The sequence below is a fragment of the Loxodonta africana genome, chromosome 11 (assembly GCF_030014295.1).
Source record: "Loxodonta africana isolate mLoxAfr1 chromosome 11, mLoxAfr1.hap2, whole genome shotgun sequence".
In the NCBI taxonomy this organism is placed as follows: domain Eukaryota; kingdom Metazoa; phylum Chordata; class Mammalia; order Proboscidea; family Elephantidae; genus Loxodonta; species Loxodonta africana.
Window position 1 is genome coordinate 9,037,216 of NC_087352.1, and position 18,558 is coordinate 9,055,773.

The following is an 18,558-nucleotide window of genomic DNA, read 5'->3' on the forward strand; positions in this document are numbered from 1 at the left end:
CTCCCTGTCTGTTGATCTCTGATGTGGGCAAGGTGAATCCAAGCAGCACAGACACTGCACTCCCCAGCCAGCCAAGCCACCACTGCCAGCCAGGAAGTGCAGAGGTAGAACAGCAGGGAGAGAATGGGAGGTGGGAATGCATGTTTCACTGGTTACAGGGTGCTCTGTCTCCTGCTGGAAGTTCCATGAAGCTGCTTTCCCATGTTCCCTGTCCACCGATCTCCAGCAGCAATCCAAGATGGTGAATCTGTGCTGCATTAGCTGATAGCAGACCTCTGCAAGTGTCTCTCCTTGCTGTCTGTTTTCTGTCAGTTTCTTATTCCATTCAGTGTTTAGCTGAGTTCTTTACCTCTTCATTTGACACTTCAGGTTCCAGGAATGAAGTTTGTCTCTGTTTTACTTAATTTTTCTGGTCTTTGCTGTGGACAGACATTGTGGTGCTTCTGTCTATGGTGCCATGTTAGCTGGAAGTTTTTTTTTTTTTTTTCTTTGCTGTGATCTTTACAGAAGTACATCGCCAGCTCTTTCTTCCACAACACCTCTGGGTGGGTTCAAACTGCCAACTTTTAGGTTACTAGTCAGATGCATATCATTTGTGTCACCCACGGACCTTGTTTTGGTAATAATGCAGCCCACATTACATGCATTATCTCATTTAATCCACACAAAAATTCAAGCAAGAGAGAAAGATAGATCAATAGAGATAGATCGACGAATCAATGGATGGATGGATAAATGGATGAATGGATGGATGGGTGGATGGTCAGACTGGTGGATGGATGGATGGATGGATGGACAGACAGATGGACAGATTGATGGATGGATGGATATACAGCTGCTGTCAAGTCAATTCCAACTCAAGGAGACTTACGTAGGCATAAAAAATGTTACCCAGTCCTGCATCATCCTCACATTGATGGCATGCTGGAGTCCATCATTTCAGCTATTGAAAATCTCATCAAGAGTCTTCCTTGCCCTCACTGGCCCTCTACTTCACCAAACATGATATTCTTCTTGAGGGATTGATGTTTCCTGATGATGTTCTCCTTGCAACTGAGACAATGTTCTGTTGTGATACATAAGGTTTTTATTGGCTGGTTTTTGGAACTATATAGCAAGGCCTTTCTTCCTAGTCTGTCTTAGTCTGGAAACTCTGCTGAAACCTGTCCACCACGGGTAAATCTGCTGAAATTTGAAACACCAATGGCAAAATTCCTGCATCATAGCAGCATGCAAGCCACCACAGTGAGACATACTAACAGATAGGTGGTGGTAAAGCAAGTTCTTGTTGTTGGGTGCTTTTGAGTTGATTCTGACTCATAGTGACCTCGTGTGACAAGAGGAACTGGACTATAAGTTTTTCTAGTCTATAATCTTTATGGCCTTACCCAAGCAATGGTATTTTAGTCTCCTCTTATACATGAACAATGAATAAGGAAGATAGAAGAATTGATGTATTTAAATTAGCAAAGAAAACAAGAGCAAAAAGGAGAATTAAAGAGAAGGAACAGGTCAGAAAGGGAAATGAAGTGCTCACTTTTGTGGGCTTACTGGGTGTCATGGATTAAATTGTATCCCCCCAAAAATATATGTGTCAACTTGGTTAGGCCATGATTCCCAGTATTGCATGGTTGTCCTGCATTTTGTGATTGTAATTTTATGGTAAGAGGATTAGGGTGGGATTGTAACACCACCCTTACTCAGGCCACCTCACTGATCCAGTGTAAAGAGAGTTTATCTCTTAATAGATAAAAGGAAAGAGAAGCAAGCAGAGAGTTGGGGACCTCATACCACCAAGAGAGCAGCACCTGGAGCAAAGCACATCCTTTGGACCCGGGGGACCCGTGCCTAAGAAGCTCCTCGACAAGAGGAAGATTGAGGACTAGGCCCTTCCTCCAGAGGCAACAAAGAGAGAAAGCCTTCCTCTGGAGCTGACACCCTGAATTTGGACTTTTAACCTACTAGACTGTGAGAGAATGAATTTCTCTTTGTTAAAGCCATCCACTTGTAGTATTTCTGTTATAACAGCACTAGATGACTAAGACACTGGCCCACAGAGCAAGAAAGCTGAGCACCTTCAGTCTAGAGGCTTGCTGGCAGAACAGGGTACCTCCAGGGAGTAAGTGGAACTAGGCTTGATGACCCACAGGGCTATAGGTGAGCTCCATGGTGCCAAGGTTTACCAGAAGAGTGAGGTGCCCCTGGGCACTTATCAGCAGAGCTAAAGAAGCTTTGTAATACTTTTTGCAGCAGAGCAGAGGTCAGGCCTAAGGGTTGAGGGATCGAGATCCAGGGAAAGGCCTGCCTGCAGTCACGGCTAAAAAGAGGCTGTCCTGATTGAAAAACTGTATGCTGAGTTTTCCTGTTACTACCCTAATAAACCCAATAAATGTGAGTATTATCTGTGAGTTCTGTGTGACCATTGCAATAGATTCTTGAACTCAGCAGAGAAGTAGAGAGGGCTATAGGATGGACAGTTGATCACAACTGATTTTAAAAAAAGGGCTGGAGAGAGGTGGTATATCTGACTTCTGACTCATAGGAATCAGTCTTGGGCTGTTGACCTTTCTTATCCTTCCCCTTGTGAAGTTAGAGAAGGTCAAACACCTCTGCCACACAATTTATACACAAGAGACTAACTGTTGTGCCCCGAGGGCTCCTTTACTTTACCACTAGAAGGGTTAATTAACCCCAAATAATTGAAAGAAAGTGTGTGTGGCGGGGGGAAAGAGCTACGCATTAGTGTTAGTTACTAGGGGACTAGGCACTTTGGTGGTATAGCATTTAAGCCATTGGCTGCCAACTAAAAGGTAAGTGGTTCAAACCCAAAAAGTGACTCTGAGGGAAAAAAGACCTGCCAACTTGCTCACAAAAAGATTACGGCATGGACAACTCTACGGGGCAATTACCCTCTGTCACATGGGGTCTCTCTGAGTTGGAATTGACTCCATGGCACACAGCAACAACTAGGGGACTAAGACAGGAGAAACAGGACAGACTAATCATGGGAGACCCCTACGTGTCTGTCAGTTTGTCATACTGTGGGGCTTGTGTGTTGCTGTGATGCTGGAATCTATGCCACCAGTATTCAGATACCAGCAGGGTCACCCATGGAGGACAGGTTTCAGCTGAGCTTCCAGACTAAGACAGACTAGAAAGAAGGACCTAGCAGTCTACTTCTAAAAAGCATTAGCCAGTGAAAACCTTATGAATAGCAGCAGAACATTGTCTGATATAGTACTGGAAGATGAGCCCCTCCAGGTTCGAAGGCATTCAAAAGATGACTGGGGAAGAGCTGCCTCCTCGAAGTAGAGTTGACCTTAATGATGTGGATGGAGTAAAGCTTTCGGGACCTTCATTTGGTGATGTGGCACTACACAAAATGAGAAGAGCAGCTGCAAACATCCATTAATGACCAGAAACTGGAATGTACAAAGTATGCATCTAGGAAAATTAGAACCCGTGAAAAATGAAATGGAAAGCATAAATATCAGTATCCCAGGCATTAGTAAGCTGAAATGGACTGGTATTGGCCATTTTGAATTGGACAATCATATAGTCTACCATTCTGGGAATGACAACTCAAAGAGGAATGGTGTTGTATTCATCATCAAAAAGAACTTTTCAAGATCTATCCTGAAGTACAATGCTGTCAGTGATAGGATAACATCCATATGCCTACCAGGAAGACGAGTTAATACGACTATTATTCAAACTTATGCACCAACCACTAGGGCCAAAGATGAAGAAATTGAATATTTTTATCAGCTGCTGCAGTCTGAAATTGATCGAACATGCAATCAAGATGCATTGATAATAATTGGTGATTGGAATGCAAAAGTTGGAAACAAAGAAGAAGGATCAGTAGTTGGAAAATATGTTCTTGGTGATAGAAACAATGTCCGAGATTGAATGATAGAATTTTGCAAGACCAGCGACTTCTTCATTGCAAATACCTTCTTTCACCAACATAAACGGCGACTATACACATGGACCTCACCAGATGGAACACACAGAAATTAAATTGACTACATCTGTGCAAAGAGAAAATGGAAAAGCTCAATATCATCAGTCAGAACAAGGCCAGGGGCCAACTGTGGAACAGACCATCGATTGCTCGTATGCAAGTTCAAGCTGAAACTGAAGAAAATCAAAGCAAGTCCATGAGAGCCAAAATATGACCTTGAGTATATCCCACCTGAATTTAAAGACCATCTCAAGAATAGATTTGAAGCATTGAACGCTAGTGACTGAAGATCAGATCAGTTGTGGAATGATATCAAGGACATCATCCATGAAGAAAGAAAGAGGTCACTGAAAAGACAGGAGAGAAAGAAAAGACCAAGATGGATGTCAGAGGAAACTCTGAAACTTGCTCTTGAGCGTCGAGCAGCTAAAGCAAAAGGAAGAACTGATGAAGTAAAAGAACTGAACAGAAGATTTCAAAGGGCCTCTCAAGAAGACAAAGTAAAGTATTATAATAACATATGCAAACAGCTGGAGATGGAAAACGAAAAGGGAAGAACACGCTCAGTGTTTCTCAAGCTGAAAGAACTGAAAAAAAAAATTCAAGCCTCAAGTTGCAATAGTGAAGGATTCCATGGGGAAAATATTAAACGACCCAGGGAGCATCTAAAGAAGATGGAAGGAATACAGAGAGTCTTTATACCAAAAAGAATTAGTCAATATTCAACCATTTTAAGAGGTGGTATGTGATCAGGAACCGATGGTTCCTGAAGAAAGAAGTCCAAGCTGCACTGAAGGCATTGGCAAAAAACAACGCTCCAGGAAGTGATGGAATATCAATTGAGATGTTTCAACAAACAGATGCAGCGCTGGAGGTGCTCACTCGTCTATGCCAAGAAATATGGAAGACAGCTTCCTGGCCAACTGACTGGAAGAGATCTATATTTATGCCTATTCCCAAGAAAAGTGATCCAACCGAATGTGGAAATTATAGACCAATATCATTAATATCACACGCAAGCAAAATTCTGCTGAAGATCATTCAAAAACCGCTGCAGCAGTATATCGACAGGGAACTGCCAGAAATTCAGGCCTGTTTCAGAAGAGGACATGGAGCCAGGGATATCATTGCTGATATCAGATGTATCCTGGCTGACAGCAGAGAATACCAGAAGGATGTTTTCCTGTGTTTTATTGACTATGCAAAGGCATTCGACTGTGTGGATGATAACAAACTATGGATAACACTGCGAAGAATGGGAATTCCAGAACACTTAATTGTGCTCATGAGGAAACTTTACATAGATCAAGAGGCAGTTGTTTGGACAGAACAAGGGGATACCGATTGGTTTAAAGTCAGGAAAGGTGTGCATCAGGGCTGTATTCTTTCACCATACCTATTTAATCTGTATGCTGAACAAATAATACGAGAAGACTATATGAAGAACAGGACACCAAGATTGGAGGACGACTCATTAACAACCTGCATTATGCAGATGACACAACCTTCCTTGCTGAAAGTGAAGAGGACTTGAAGCACTTACTAATGAAAATCAAAGACCACAGCCTTCAGTATGGATTACACCTCAAAATAAAGAAAACAAAAATCCTCACAACTGGACCAATGAGCAACATCATGATAAACGGAGAAAAGATTGAAGTTGTCAAAGATTTCATTTTACTTGGATCTACAATCGATAGCCATGGAAGCAGCAGTCGAGAAATCAAAAGATGCATTGCATTGGGCAAATCTGCTGCAACGGACCTCTTCAAAGTGTTGAAGAGCTAAGATGTCACCCTGAAGACTAAGGTGCGCCTGACCCAAGCCATGGTATTTTTAATCGCATCATATGCATGTGAAAGCTGGACAATGAATAAGGAAGACCAAAGAAGAATTGACGCCTTTGAATTGTGGTGCTGGTGAAGAATATTGAATATACCATGGACTGCCAAAAGAACAAACAAATCTGTCTTAGAAGAAGTACAACCAGAATGCTCCTTAGAACCAAGGATGGCGAGACTGTGTCTTACATACTTTGGACATGTTGTCAGGAGGGATCAGTCCCTGGAGGAGGACATCATGCCTGGCAGAGTACAGGGTCAGCAGAAAAGGGGAAGACCCTCAGTGAGGTGGACTGACACAGTGGCTGCAAAAATGAGCCCAAGCATGACAACAATTGTAAGAATGGCAGGATCGGGCAGTGTTTCGTTCTGTTGTGCATAGGATCGCTATGAGTTGGAACCGACTCGACGGCACCTAACAACAATCATGGGAGAAGTGCATTAGTACAGGAAAAACATGAATACAGCTGAAAGAAGAGATTTGAGTGATATACAGAAGTTAGTATTCCCGGAACCAGGTGTGTGATCAGTGCCAGAAAAGAACAAAGGGGCCACCTGAACATGACCCCAAGGGATAGGCTCCATGTACTTAAGAGAAGGCCAGATGGGGAAGACAGGGACCATTTATTCCCTGGAGTCGGGACTGCAGGTTGCTTCCTTAGGAAAGGGGTCACTGATAATGCAGAAACTAGTCACCCAGGCTTCTCAACTGGCTGAGTAGGTTGTCCCGTTCCATGCTGCCTTCCCAAGCACCAAGATCTGATCTGCTCAGACACAGGCCCAGGGAGACTCTGAAACCTTGGGCAGCCTTCCAGAATGTTGCCCCTACCTGATCAGTGACGATACCCCAGGGAGCTATAGAGGTACAATTTAAGGGCTATCAACCCCACCTTTTCTGTAGTTTCATTGGGGTTACCCATATCACCTTCAATAAATACTGTTTTCTGTGGTGTTCTGTGGAGGCAGTGGTGGCTCAGTGGTAGAATCCTTGCTTTCCATGAGGGAGATCTGTTTTCAATTCCCAGGCAATGCACCTCACGTGCAGCCATCACCTATCTGTCAGTGGAGGCTTGTGTGTTGGTGTAATGCTGAACAGGTTTCAGCGGAGCTTTCAGACTAAGACGGACTAGGATGGAAGCTCTAGTGGTATACCACCGAAGACCAGACAATAAAAAGTCTCTGCTCCTGAAACTATTGCCCTGAGATGATCTTTAAGCTTTAAACCAGAAATATCTCCTGAAGTCTTCTTAAAACAAAACACGTTAGCTTAACTACTAAAGAATGTCTGCCTTGAGCATTATGCTCTTTAAAGATTTAATCATACATGGAATCAAATTGACAACAGCAACTTAAAAGGTTAGATAAGGAACATAAGAGGCAGTGAGTTTATATTAATGGTAGACTAACAGCTTAGAGAAGGACAGTGAGAAAGTTTGCGCAACTCAAAGAATGCAATCAATGTCAGTGAATTGTACATGCAGAAATGGTTGTACTGGAGGAGCCCAGTGTCACAGTGGTTAAGCACTCAGCTGCTAACCAAAAGGTTGGCAGTTTGAGCCAAACAGCCATTCTGGGAGAATGATGTCAGTCTGCTTCCATAAAGATTACAGCCTTGGAAATGCTACAGGGCAGTTCTACTCTCCTATGTACATTCTCAACAACAAAAAAATAAAAATTAAAATAATTAGCTCTATGGGTCGGAGTGGTTCCATCCCCTACCAATCATGAGGATGGCGCAGGACCAGTCAATGTTTGGTTTTCTGTGCATGCTGGACAGGTTTCAGCATGCTTGCATATTAAAACACTTTAGGAAGGAAGGCCTGGTGATCTACTTCTAAAAACGAGCTGTTGAAAACCCTAAAGATTACAATGGTCTGATCCTGTTTTGCACAGGGTCACCATGAATAAGGTGACCAGCTCGAGGGCAGCTAAGAACAGTAAGAACAATACTTTTTATAGCATTTACTATGTGACAAATACTGTTCTAAGTGCCTTCGCATATAGTGACTCATACAACACTATGAAAGCAGAACGTTGCTGTTGTTGTATGTTGTTGGAGGCTGTTGAGTGGATTCTGATGCATAGCCACCCTATGTGCCTGAGTAGAACTGCCCATGACGTTTCCTAGGCTATAATGTTCATGGGAGAATATTATCAGATCTTTCTCCAGAGGAGTATCTGGGTGGGTTAGCCACTGAGCACTTAACAACTAAATATTACTCAGCTGTAAAGAAAAATGAAGTCCTGAGCCATGCTACCACACACTTGAACTTCGAAAACATCTGGCAGAGTGAAATATGTCAGACACAAAAGGACAAATATTTATGATTCCACATATATGAAATATCTAGAATTGGTAAATCCCTAAAGACAAAAGAAGGCTGGTGGTTACGAGTGACTTGGGGAGGGGAGAAACGGGGGAAAAGTTATCATAGCACCCACTTAAAATTGGTGAGTTGTATTTGTATTTTATGTGAATCATTCCTCAGTGACTTTTTTTTTTTTTTAGGTGCTCATCGCTACATGGGAGGATCATGGGTGATTTACATAGTCTCCAATATTCCTTATTCCTTTTGTGTATGTTCCAATTTTATAATATATATTTATAATAACATAACAATATTTATTATATATCATAATATATAATATACGATTTAGTCAATATGTTGTATATAATAATGTTATATATAAACACTTTGCAGTGTAGCAGGTTCTGACTCATGGCAACCCAATGTGACTGCTTAGAAATGACACATAGAGTTTCCTAGGCTGTAATCTTCACAGAAGCAGATCACCAGGTCTTTCTCCTATAGAGCTGCTTAGTGGGTTCAGACTGCAGACCTTTTGGTGAGCAACCAAGTGTTCAACCACTACGCCACCACAGCACATTATATATGTATATATATATATATATATATATATGCACAGTCATGCACCACAAACGGCTGTTCGGGCAATGTCTGATAGCATATAAGTCTGTGGTCCCATAAATTCAGAAATCCCAGTGGGAGAATGGGAGGTAGCAGAGGTAACAGAGAAAGAGAACACAACGGCTTCCTGCACTCTACAAGGTGTTCTCACGTCTCTTGTATACAGAGCAACTGTACTGCCATATGCCCGTTCCTCATTACCACCCATCATATATACCTCATATTTTTAATATTATTGACTTTACAGAGGTTAGTTCATAACTACGGTTTGTACATAAGTTGAACGTTCATAACCTGGGGACTGACCGTATATAATATGGTGTTCACGGAACATCCGAATCACTTAATCTCCTATTTCATAGAATGTACAATGAATGTTAAGAAATGCATGAGTGCAATATAATATTTTAATAATATAATGTAATATAATAATGTATTATTATATATAATAACATTACATTGCGAGTTATATATAATTAATATATAACACTAATACATAATATATATGTAATATATAATATATTTAATATATGTAATAAATAATACATGTAATATACAATGTATTACATATATTGCATATATAAAATATATAATATTATATTGCATACATAATACATTACGTGTACATATATAGGGCTGCTATGAGTCAGAATCGACTCAACAGCAATGAGTTTGGGTTTTTTTATACATATATATATATTTTTTATATATTATACATATTATATTAAATATGTATAAACATTTAAAACAATATATTACATATGTAATAACTAGAACATATATTATGTAAAATCATTAAGCTACATGTATATAATTTTCACTATCAGAAACAGGCAGTAAAACCATTTAAAAACCAGCATTGAAACCAAATCAGCCACCCTCAAGACTGGGAGATGATAAATCATGTTTTGCAGATGCTCAGAGTTAACTTTCTGATTGCAGCTTAACATCTCACCTGGCAGAAACTGAGCCAAGTGCTCTGGGGCTCATTAAACCCCCTCAAAAGCCCACAGAGGGACTCTGAGCCGGTGGTACCTGTATTATCTTCTCCCCTAGGGCCTGTGTAATTTGGACCAATTATTCCACCATCTCGGGGCAGGACAGAAGAATTCCTTTTTCTCTGGGGAAAAGACACAAGAGAGAAAAATGACATCAGGACACGGGAGAGAGGAGTTTGCGGAGACACAAATTTTGAATACTTTAGAGGGAATTAAAACTTTGAAACGGCAAGAGGGGAATTAGGATGGGGCCGTAATGAAGCAGCCCCACCTGTGAATTATGAGTGGCTTTGCTTTTGTCTGATGAAGCAATAGCAGGAGGTGCTGAAGTGGCTTAATATCCTTAGTGGCCCTGGGAAACCTCTCCCCCGCCCAGGCTGCCCTTCTGCCCCCTGTGAGCTCAGCATTTCCCTTATCCCCTCCCCAGGTTTTCATCTCCCTTGTCCACATTCAGGGTTAATGTCTACAATCTTCCAGTCATAGATTAGACACAACTGAGTGTATTTTTTCACTCTCTAAAACATTCATTTAAGAGCTCTTTCTCAATTTGATAGGAGCCTTAGGAGCCAGTGAGCTTTTGTTAACGGGGGAGGAACAACTCAGAAAAGAAGAATGAGTACGGTTGCACAACTTGAATGTAATTGATGCCACTGATTGTAGAAACTGTTGAATGGGTTATGTTTTGCTGTGTATATTCTCAACATCAAAAATAAAATTAATAATAATAAGATAAGCCCTATGTATCAACAGAACAGAAATATTGACAATGTTAGTGCATTGCGAAGAACGGAACAATATCACTGAAAAATTTGTGTAGAAATTGTTGAATGGGAACCTAAACTAAAAAAAAGTGTAAACCTTCACTGAAAACACAATAGATTATTATTTTTTAAAAAAAGCTCTTCCTTAGCATAGCACTCTTATAAAGAAATATCCATACAAATTTAAGCTGATGAGAGCTAACCTAAAGCACAGATGAGAACTTTAAGGGGCAGAGAGCCTCAGTTAACGGTAATGAAACAGCATGGATGGAGACAGTGAGAATGGGGACACAATGTGAAGTGTGTAACAATGTCATTGAACTGTTCATGTAGAAATTGTGAATGGGTGTATGTATGATATTATATATTGCCACCAAAAATAAATATTTTTTAAAGAGCTCTTTCTAAGGCCTCTTGGATCTTTTTTTTTTTTTTTTAGTTGTGCGATAAGTGAAAATTTACATTAGACGTTAGTTTCTGATACAAAAATTTATACACACATTGATATGTGACCCTAGTTGCTCCGGTCCCTTTCCGTCTTCTCATCTTGCCTCCAGACAGGAGCTGCCCATTTAGTCTCACATATATACTTGAGCTAAGAAGCACAGTCTTCACAAGTATCATTTTCTGGCTTACGGTCCAGTCTAATCTTTGTCTGAAGAGTTGGCTTTGGGAATGGATTTAAGCCTGGGCTAACAGAAGTCCCAGGGATCAGGTCTTGGGGCGGGGGGGGGTCCCTCCATTCTCAGTCAGACCATTAAGTCTGGTCTTTTTACTAGAATTTGAGTTCTGCAACCCCACTTTTCTCCTGCTCCATCAAGGATTCTCTGCTGTGTTCCCTGTCAGGATGGCTCTTGGATCATTTTTGTGCTTGGCATTTTTTGCTTTTGATTATTCAAAAGAACATTCTTCATGCTTACTAATGGTTGGATTTGCCTCAAAAAATTGTTAGGGTGATAGTTTCCCAGGCTCCTTCCCTGGAGGTTGTGTATGGCATCACCACGAGTTGGGGCCCCACTCCACAGCAGTTCACAACAACTGTATATATATGTATGTATGTATGTATATGTGTGTCTATATATGTATATATATGTGTATATATATATGTATATATGTGTATATATAGGAAACCCTGGTGGTGTAGTGGTTAAGTGCTTTAGCTGCTAACCAAGAGGTTGGCAGTTCGAATCCGCCAGGTGCTCCTTGGAAACTCTATGGGGCAGCTCTACTCTGTCCTATAGGGTCGCTATGAGTCAGAATCGACTTGATGGCAGTGGGTTTGGGTTTTTTTGGGGGTGTATATATATGTATATGTATATATGTATATGTGTATATACGTGTATGTATAGTATGTATATATATATACATACATACACACATATATATACACACATATACATACATACATATATGCATACATACATATATATATCTCTCTCAAAAGAAAACCCACTGCCATCCAGTTGATTCCAACTTACAGAGATTATATAAGGCAGAGCAGAGCTGTCCCATAGGGTTTTCTTACCTGAAATCTTTACAGAAGCAGATCACCACATCTGTCTTCTGCAGAGCCACTGAGTGGGTTTGAACTGCCAACGTTTTGGTTAGCAGCCAAGTGCTAAAGCATTGGGCAACCAGGGGCCCTCGCTAGATAGTGAAAGCAATTGTCAAATCTGCCTGTTTAACCATCACATTCTGGAGCTATTACTTGCGACGGACTCAAAAACTCTCTTTAGATGGATACCGTTCTATTTAGATCTCCAAACACTGCTGGAGGAGCCAATAATGGTAAAGCATATTTTCTTACAAAATGTCCAGTGATTTGTCATGTAAATTATTGACATCATCTTCTACTTTTACTTGTATAACTTTAAAAATACTGAAGTATCTTGTCTGATTCTATTTTTCTTTCTTAACTTACATGATGGTGCAGTTCATGGACTGAAGACAAATAAAGATGTGGGATAGAAGAATTTCTCAGGGGAGCAGAGAATTCGGACAGACTCATGTCCCTCATGTGTCAGACTTCAGCATTTCCTACTCCCTCCATGGGAGACCCTGTCTATTTCCAGGATCCTGTACAAGAAAGACGCTCTTACAAACACTTCCGTGGTCTCTTTGGAGATACTTACTAGAAAGTTGTAATTGGTTTTGGTCATTAGCAACTGGGGAAACATTTTCCAGAGATGTTGTCAGCTCCCCAAGCCTGCGCTATCACTGGAGGTGAAATGATAATTTCGGTTCTACGGGGAGGAGAGGACACAGAAACAAAAACCAGGACCTCAGGGTCTGATTGCCTTCCTCAGACATTTGCCCTGGATGCCATGACAGTCACACTGAGCCCACTGCCCTGGGAGTGGGAGGGAGTTGGGTGAGTATTTTCTATTGCAGCCTGACAGCCAAAATCTGTAAGGGAAGGAGGCATATCAGGGTGTGGGTAAGCCATCATATTGCAATAGGGAAATCTTCTTTGTTCAAAACTAGTCCAACGTCACAAAGGAAGCAGGACTAAGTCCTGACCTTGATCTGAATGAGAAGAGAGAGATGGGGCCATGGACTCTGCCCCAACACCTGAAGAGTCTTAGTAGTGACATTTAGTGTCAGCCTCTAAAGTTGTGATTTTTGGTATTTAATTCTAGTGGTCATGAATCCTGATTGTGAAGGTGCTTAAAGGCTGTGGTTCTGAATCAATCCATTATTCAGCCTACTGTATGAGAATCATGAAAATTGTCAGGATTACTAGAGGTGTGCTTGTAACACCTCCAAATCTGTAATACAGAGCAGGATGAATCTACATGCATCACTGAATACTGTACAGAAACAGTGCATCTGAATAGTTGTTGCTAGAATAGAAATGTTTTCTCTAATTCTGGTATGATGCATTAATGGAGACAGTAATTGTGTCTTACCTGGAAGCATCCATAGTTTGTTGATTATGGGGAGATAATTTTCCCTCCAGAAGTCAGGGAAGTAGCATTTAAGGAAAAGGTAACTTGATAATAATTGGTTTCAGCCTGCAAATACCAAGCTCAAATGTATCTTGTACTATTTTCTCTGGTTGAAAATTGTTCTAATATCAAACAAAAAATTAACTATTTCAATTTATAAAATGCACAAGATGTCATGGTTTGCAGCTTTCATTTTCCATATGCCTTGTTTGTCAATATCTTTCACCAGTCTCACCTCACTGCTAATACTTTTACTTTACTTATGTATTCATTAATTGATGATCACAAGAAGTGAAATTAGCAATGGTTTACTTTCTATTCTACAGTATTTTACCATTTATTAATGTTTCATGTCCCATAGTTTAGGGCATAATATGAGCTAGTTTAATAATTCCTGTGATAGGTGCCAATGCATTTTGTTCCTAGCATAAAAGCAAATGTGTCATCCTGTGGACACTCTAATATCAAGCCAATCTTGGACTCATTAAAGTCAGCCTGTTCATGAGGTGGATTCCTGTAGTATTCTACTGCAATCAGTGAATCTGTATTTTATTCACATATTTAAAGCTATACTCATTTACAGTTTTTATTGGTCTGTGGGCTAGAGGACCTCTTGGTGCAGTGGCTAAGACTTAAGCTACTAACCAAAAGGCCGGCAGTTAGGATCCACCAGCTGCTCCTTGGAAACCATCTGGGGCAGTTCTACTTTGTCCTATAGGGTGGCTATGAGTCGCAGCCGACTTGAAAGCAATGGGTTTATTGGCCTATGGAATAAATTTTTACACATCAGTAAAACCTTGTTACAACCAATATTATAAGAAAAATACATAGACAATGCAAATTAAAATGACTAAATACAGAACTGGATTATTGGAAGAATACAGCTTAATAGTTTGGTGAGGTGCAATGAATTACTTTTATACGGCCATTCTCCCCATGGTCTTGTAAATCTCACAGTGATTGGGTGGGACTATGCAAATAAGGTGCTTGTGTCCCATCAAGGGAATTGGACAGCCTGCTGCTAATGCAAATAAGATACATAAACCTTTATGGGGGTGGCTAATGCAAATAAGTTTTATGGAACCCTTGTAGAGGATTGGTCAGTTTTTCCATTCCACTAGATTTAAAGGAATTCAATTCCACAGGCTGTGGTGTACCTCACTACCATCTAAGAACAAGAATCAAATGCAGAGCATGTCTTTTGGACCTGGTATCCTTGTGCTGAGAACCTCCTAGACACAGAAGACAAAGAGAGCTGTAATACTGGAGACAGCAAGAAGCACAGCAAACACGGCAGAATCCAATGACAGAGAAAATTACAGCAGCAAAATCAGGAGACTGACACCAGACCCTGGCTCACCAAGCAAGGTGGCTACAGAGGGCATTCTGGGCTAAGAGTGAGAGTGAAGAGCACCTTTGGGCAAGAGGTTTGTTGGCGGTGTCTCCAGGTGCTTATCAGCAGAGAAAAAAGAGCTGAGTAAGGAATAGGTCATGCTGAGGGCTGAGGGCCAAAAAGAGCCTGTCCTGATAGGGATCCTATACAGCAGAGTAGAACTGAGCTAAAGGGTTTCCAAGGAACTCCTGGTGGATTCAAACTGCTGATCTCTTGGTTAGCAGCCATACCTCTTAACAGCTATGCCACCAGGGTTTCCAGAAATATATATATAAAACCAAATCTGATGCCATCAAGTTGATTCTGACATATAGCGATCCTAGAGGACAGAGTAGAAATGCCCCATAGAGTTTCCAAGGAGTTGCTGGTGATTTTGAATTGCCTACCTTTTGGTTAACAGCTGAGTTCTTAACCACTGCACCACCAGGATGCTCTTTTATATATAAAAGAGCCTGTCCTGAGGGGGCAGAGAGGACCTGATAGAGAAGTCCTGCACTGAAGAAGGTGGGAGGCTTTGGCTATATGCTTTGTGATCCTGATCCTGAGTTTCAAGCCTGTAGATTCCCTAATGAACCCCATAATTTTAAATATGGTCTGTGAGTTCTCTGTGGCCACAGCAACAAATTATAGAACCCAACATGGAAGTAGAGACTGTTGTGGGAGTGATGGCTGGTATCAGAATGGGTAAAGAGGTTGAAGAGAGAAGGTATGTCTGACCTACACCTCATAGGAATCAGCCTAGGGCTGATGTTGATGGTGATTCTTCCAACTCATCAAGTTAGAGGAGGTCAGACACCTCTATCACCACACTACTTTTCCCAAATAGTTAGTATAGCATGGTGGTTATATGCACTATCTTTGTAACCAGCTCATCCAGACTCAAGTCCCCAATCTGCCCCAAACAAGCATGTGAATTTAGACTAATCATTTAACCTCTCTATACTTAAGTTCTCCTTTTCTTTATAAAGAATGTAACAGTAATGCCTGCCTCATTGATTGGTGAAGAATAAAGAAGTTACCACATGTATGGTCTTCACAGCATACATTCCAAGTACTCTTTAAAGGTTTTACTTCCAACTCTTGGAAACTTCTTAATGAAAGAACAACATGAAGTCAATGATCCTGAGTGGGAATTAATAGTAGGTGTAGAACAGTGGATTTCAGTTGACACGATATATCTGGATCATGTCTCATTTTCCATTCAGGACCCTCTGGCTCTGAAGACACATATCAATCACTGGGAACTGAGAAAATGTCTTCCAGGGATTTGACATTAGGAACGATTTTCTTATCACAGACGGCAGGTGGTGTTCTGGGGAATTTGTCTCTCCTCTACCATCATAACTTCCGTTACTTCAGTGGGTTCAGGTTAAGGTCCACAGACTTGATTCTCAGGCACCTGACTAGCCAACTCCATGGTCATTCTGTCTAGAGGAATCCCAGGGACCATGGCAGCTTTTGGGTGGAAAGATTTCCTCAATGATTTTGGATTTCTATGTTCATAGAGTGGGCAGGGGAGTGTCCGTTGGCAGTACCTGTCTCCTGAGTATCTTCCAGGCCATAACCATCAGCCTCAGGAACTCCAGGTGGGCAGAGCTTAAGGTAAAAACTCCCAAGTACATAGATGTCTCCACATTCTTGTGCTGGATCCTGCACATGCTGGGAAATATCACCATTCCTATGTACATCATTAGCAAATGGAGCAAAGAAAACATAATGAACAAGAAAGATTTAGTATTTTGTTTTTCTGTGCTTCCTGATAAAACCACAGACTCACTGTATGCTGCATTATTACCCCTCCCTGATATTGTATCTTTGGGACTCATGCTCTGGGCCAGCGGCTCCATGGTTTTCATCCTGTACAGACACAAACAGCAGGTCCAACATATTCACAGGAACAATGTCTCCCCCCCGATCCTCCCCTGAGACCAGAGCCACCCAGACCATCCTTGTCCTGGTGAGCACCTTTGTATCTTTTTATACCCTCTCCTCCATTTTTCAAGTGTTTGCATCTGTTTTTTATTATCATACCAGTTGGTGGCTGGTCAACACAGGTACACTCACTGCTGCATGTTTCCCAACTGTCAGCCCCTTTGTCCTCATGAGCTGTGATCCTAGTGTCTCCAGGCTCTGCTTTGCCTGGGTAAGCAAGACAAAATTCCTTCATCTTATAAGAAGTACTTAATGGTATGTTTTTGCTTAAGGTTCAGTTATTTGTTTATTCATCACATAGAATCCAAGCCCACATGAAACAATCACATTACAGGAGAGTAATGGAACACACACACATGCCCACATTTAGATATATGTAAATGTGTGTATGTAGGTATGTGGGTGTGTATATGTATTGGCCAGATTATGTTTCTAATTCATTGACCAGTAATATTGGAAAACTGCACATTGAGAAATGTAAAAATTATACTAATTAAAGCAGTAATAGACCGTTTAACCCTAAAGTAGATTTTGTCTGACCTTTATATCTCTGTGGTAGCTGTCTTTGTTATCTAATGACACTATAACAAAAACGCCACAAGTGGATGGCTTTAACAAAGGGAAATTTATTCTCTCACAGTTTAGGAGACTAGAAGTCCAAATTCAGTGTGCCAGCTCCATGGGAAGGCTTTCTCCCTCTGTATGTTCTGGGGGAGAGTCCTCAATCTTCCCCTGGTCTAGGAGCTTTTCAGCTTAGGGGCCTCGGGCACTTCTGGCACTACTTTCTTGGTGGTATGAGGTCTCCATGTCTCTCTGCTAGATTCTCTCCTTTATATCTCAGAAGAGATTGGCTTAAGACACAATCCAATCTTGTAGATTGAGTCCTGCCTCTTTAACCTGACTGCCACTGATTCCCCCTCATTAACATCATAGAGGTAGGATTTACATCGCATAGGAAAATCACATCAGATGACAAAATGTTGGTCAATCACACAATACGAGGAAGCATGGACTAGCCAAGTTGACACATATTTTCTGAGGACACAATTCAACCCATGACACAAGGTGATCAGTTGGTTAAAATAACACAGGATGCAGTTTTCATTTTTCTAGTTTAATCTTTCTGATTTAGCTATATTTTTGTCCTTGAAAAATATATCCAGTTGAATACAGTAAATCAGTATTTGACTTTGAAAGGAACAATTAGTATACTTACATTGAATGTTATAAAGGATATATTTGGGGTTGGATTTATCAATTTATTTTTGTGATCTTCACAATACATGCTTTATTTTATTTTATTTTTCTTTCTTATTCTGGGGTATTTATGAAAATAGTTCTACATTTCACCCTTTTCTAAGGAGATTGAATATTAATTTTCTCTTAGATTTTAACCTAGAAATTATAGCATACTTTAAAAACTGGTCACAGTGTCAAGGTATTTAATACTTTTAACCACCTTGACAATATGAGGACTATTTTATAACACTAATCTATTCACCTAAAATTAAATTCTGGTATATGTTTAAAATGTTCAAGTATATATTAAATATGTAATTCAAAATATTAAAGATATATTAAATTTTCCTTCTTTTAGACCACCCTACTCACTACGCTCAAGGATAACCACTATTCTTATGTCTTACAGTTTAGGCCATTTTCAATTCTTACGTATTTTATATAAATGAAATTGTGTTGTATAAACTTTATGTTTTAAAAATTCCATATATTGTATTGACTTTATCTGTATTTTTTTTTATTGTGATGAGTAGATTGGTAACAAAACAC

At 40.5% G+C, this 18,558-nt stretch overlaps 1 pseudogene; it reads left to right on the forward strand.

Annotated features, from left to right (window-relative positions):
* Window positions 1-16,090: 16,090 nt before the first annotated feature.
* Window positions 16,091-17,023, forward strand: LOC100677427 (vomeronasal type-1 receptor 4-like; annotated as a pseudogene).
* Window positions 17,024-18,558: the final 1,535 nt, after the last annotated feature.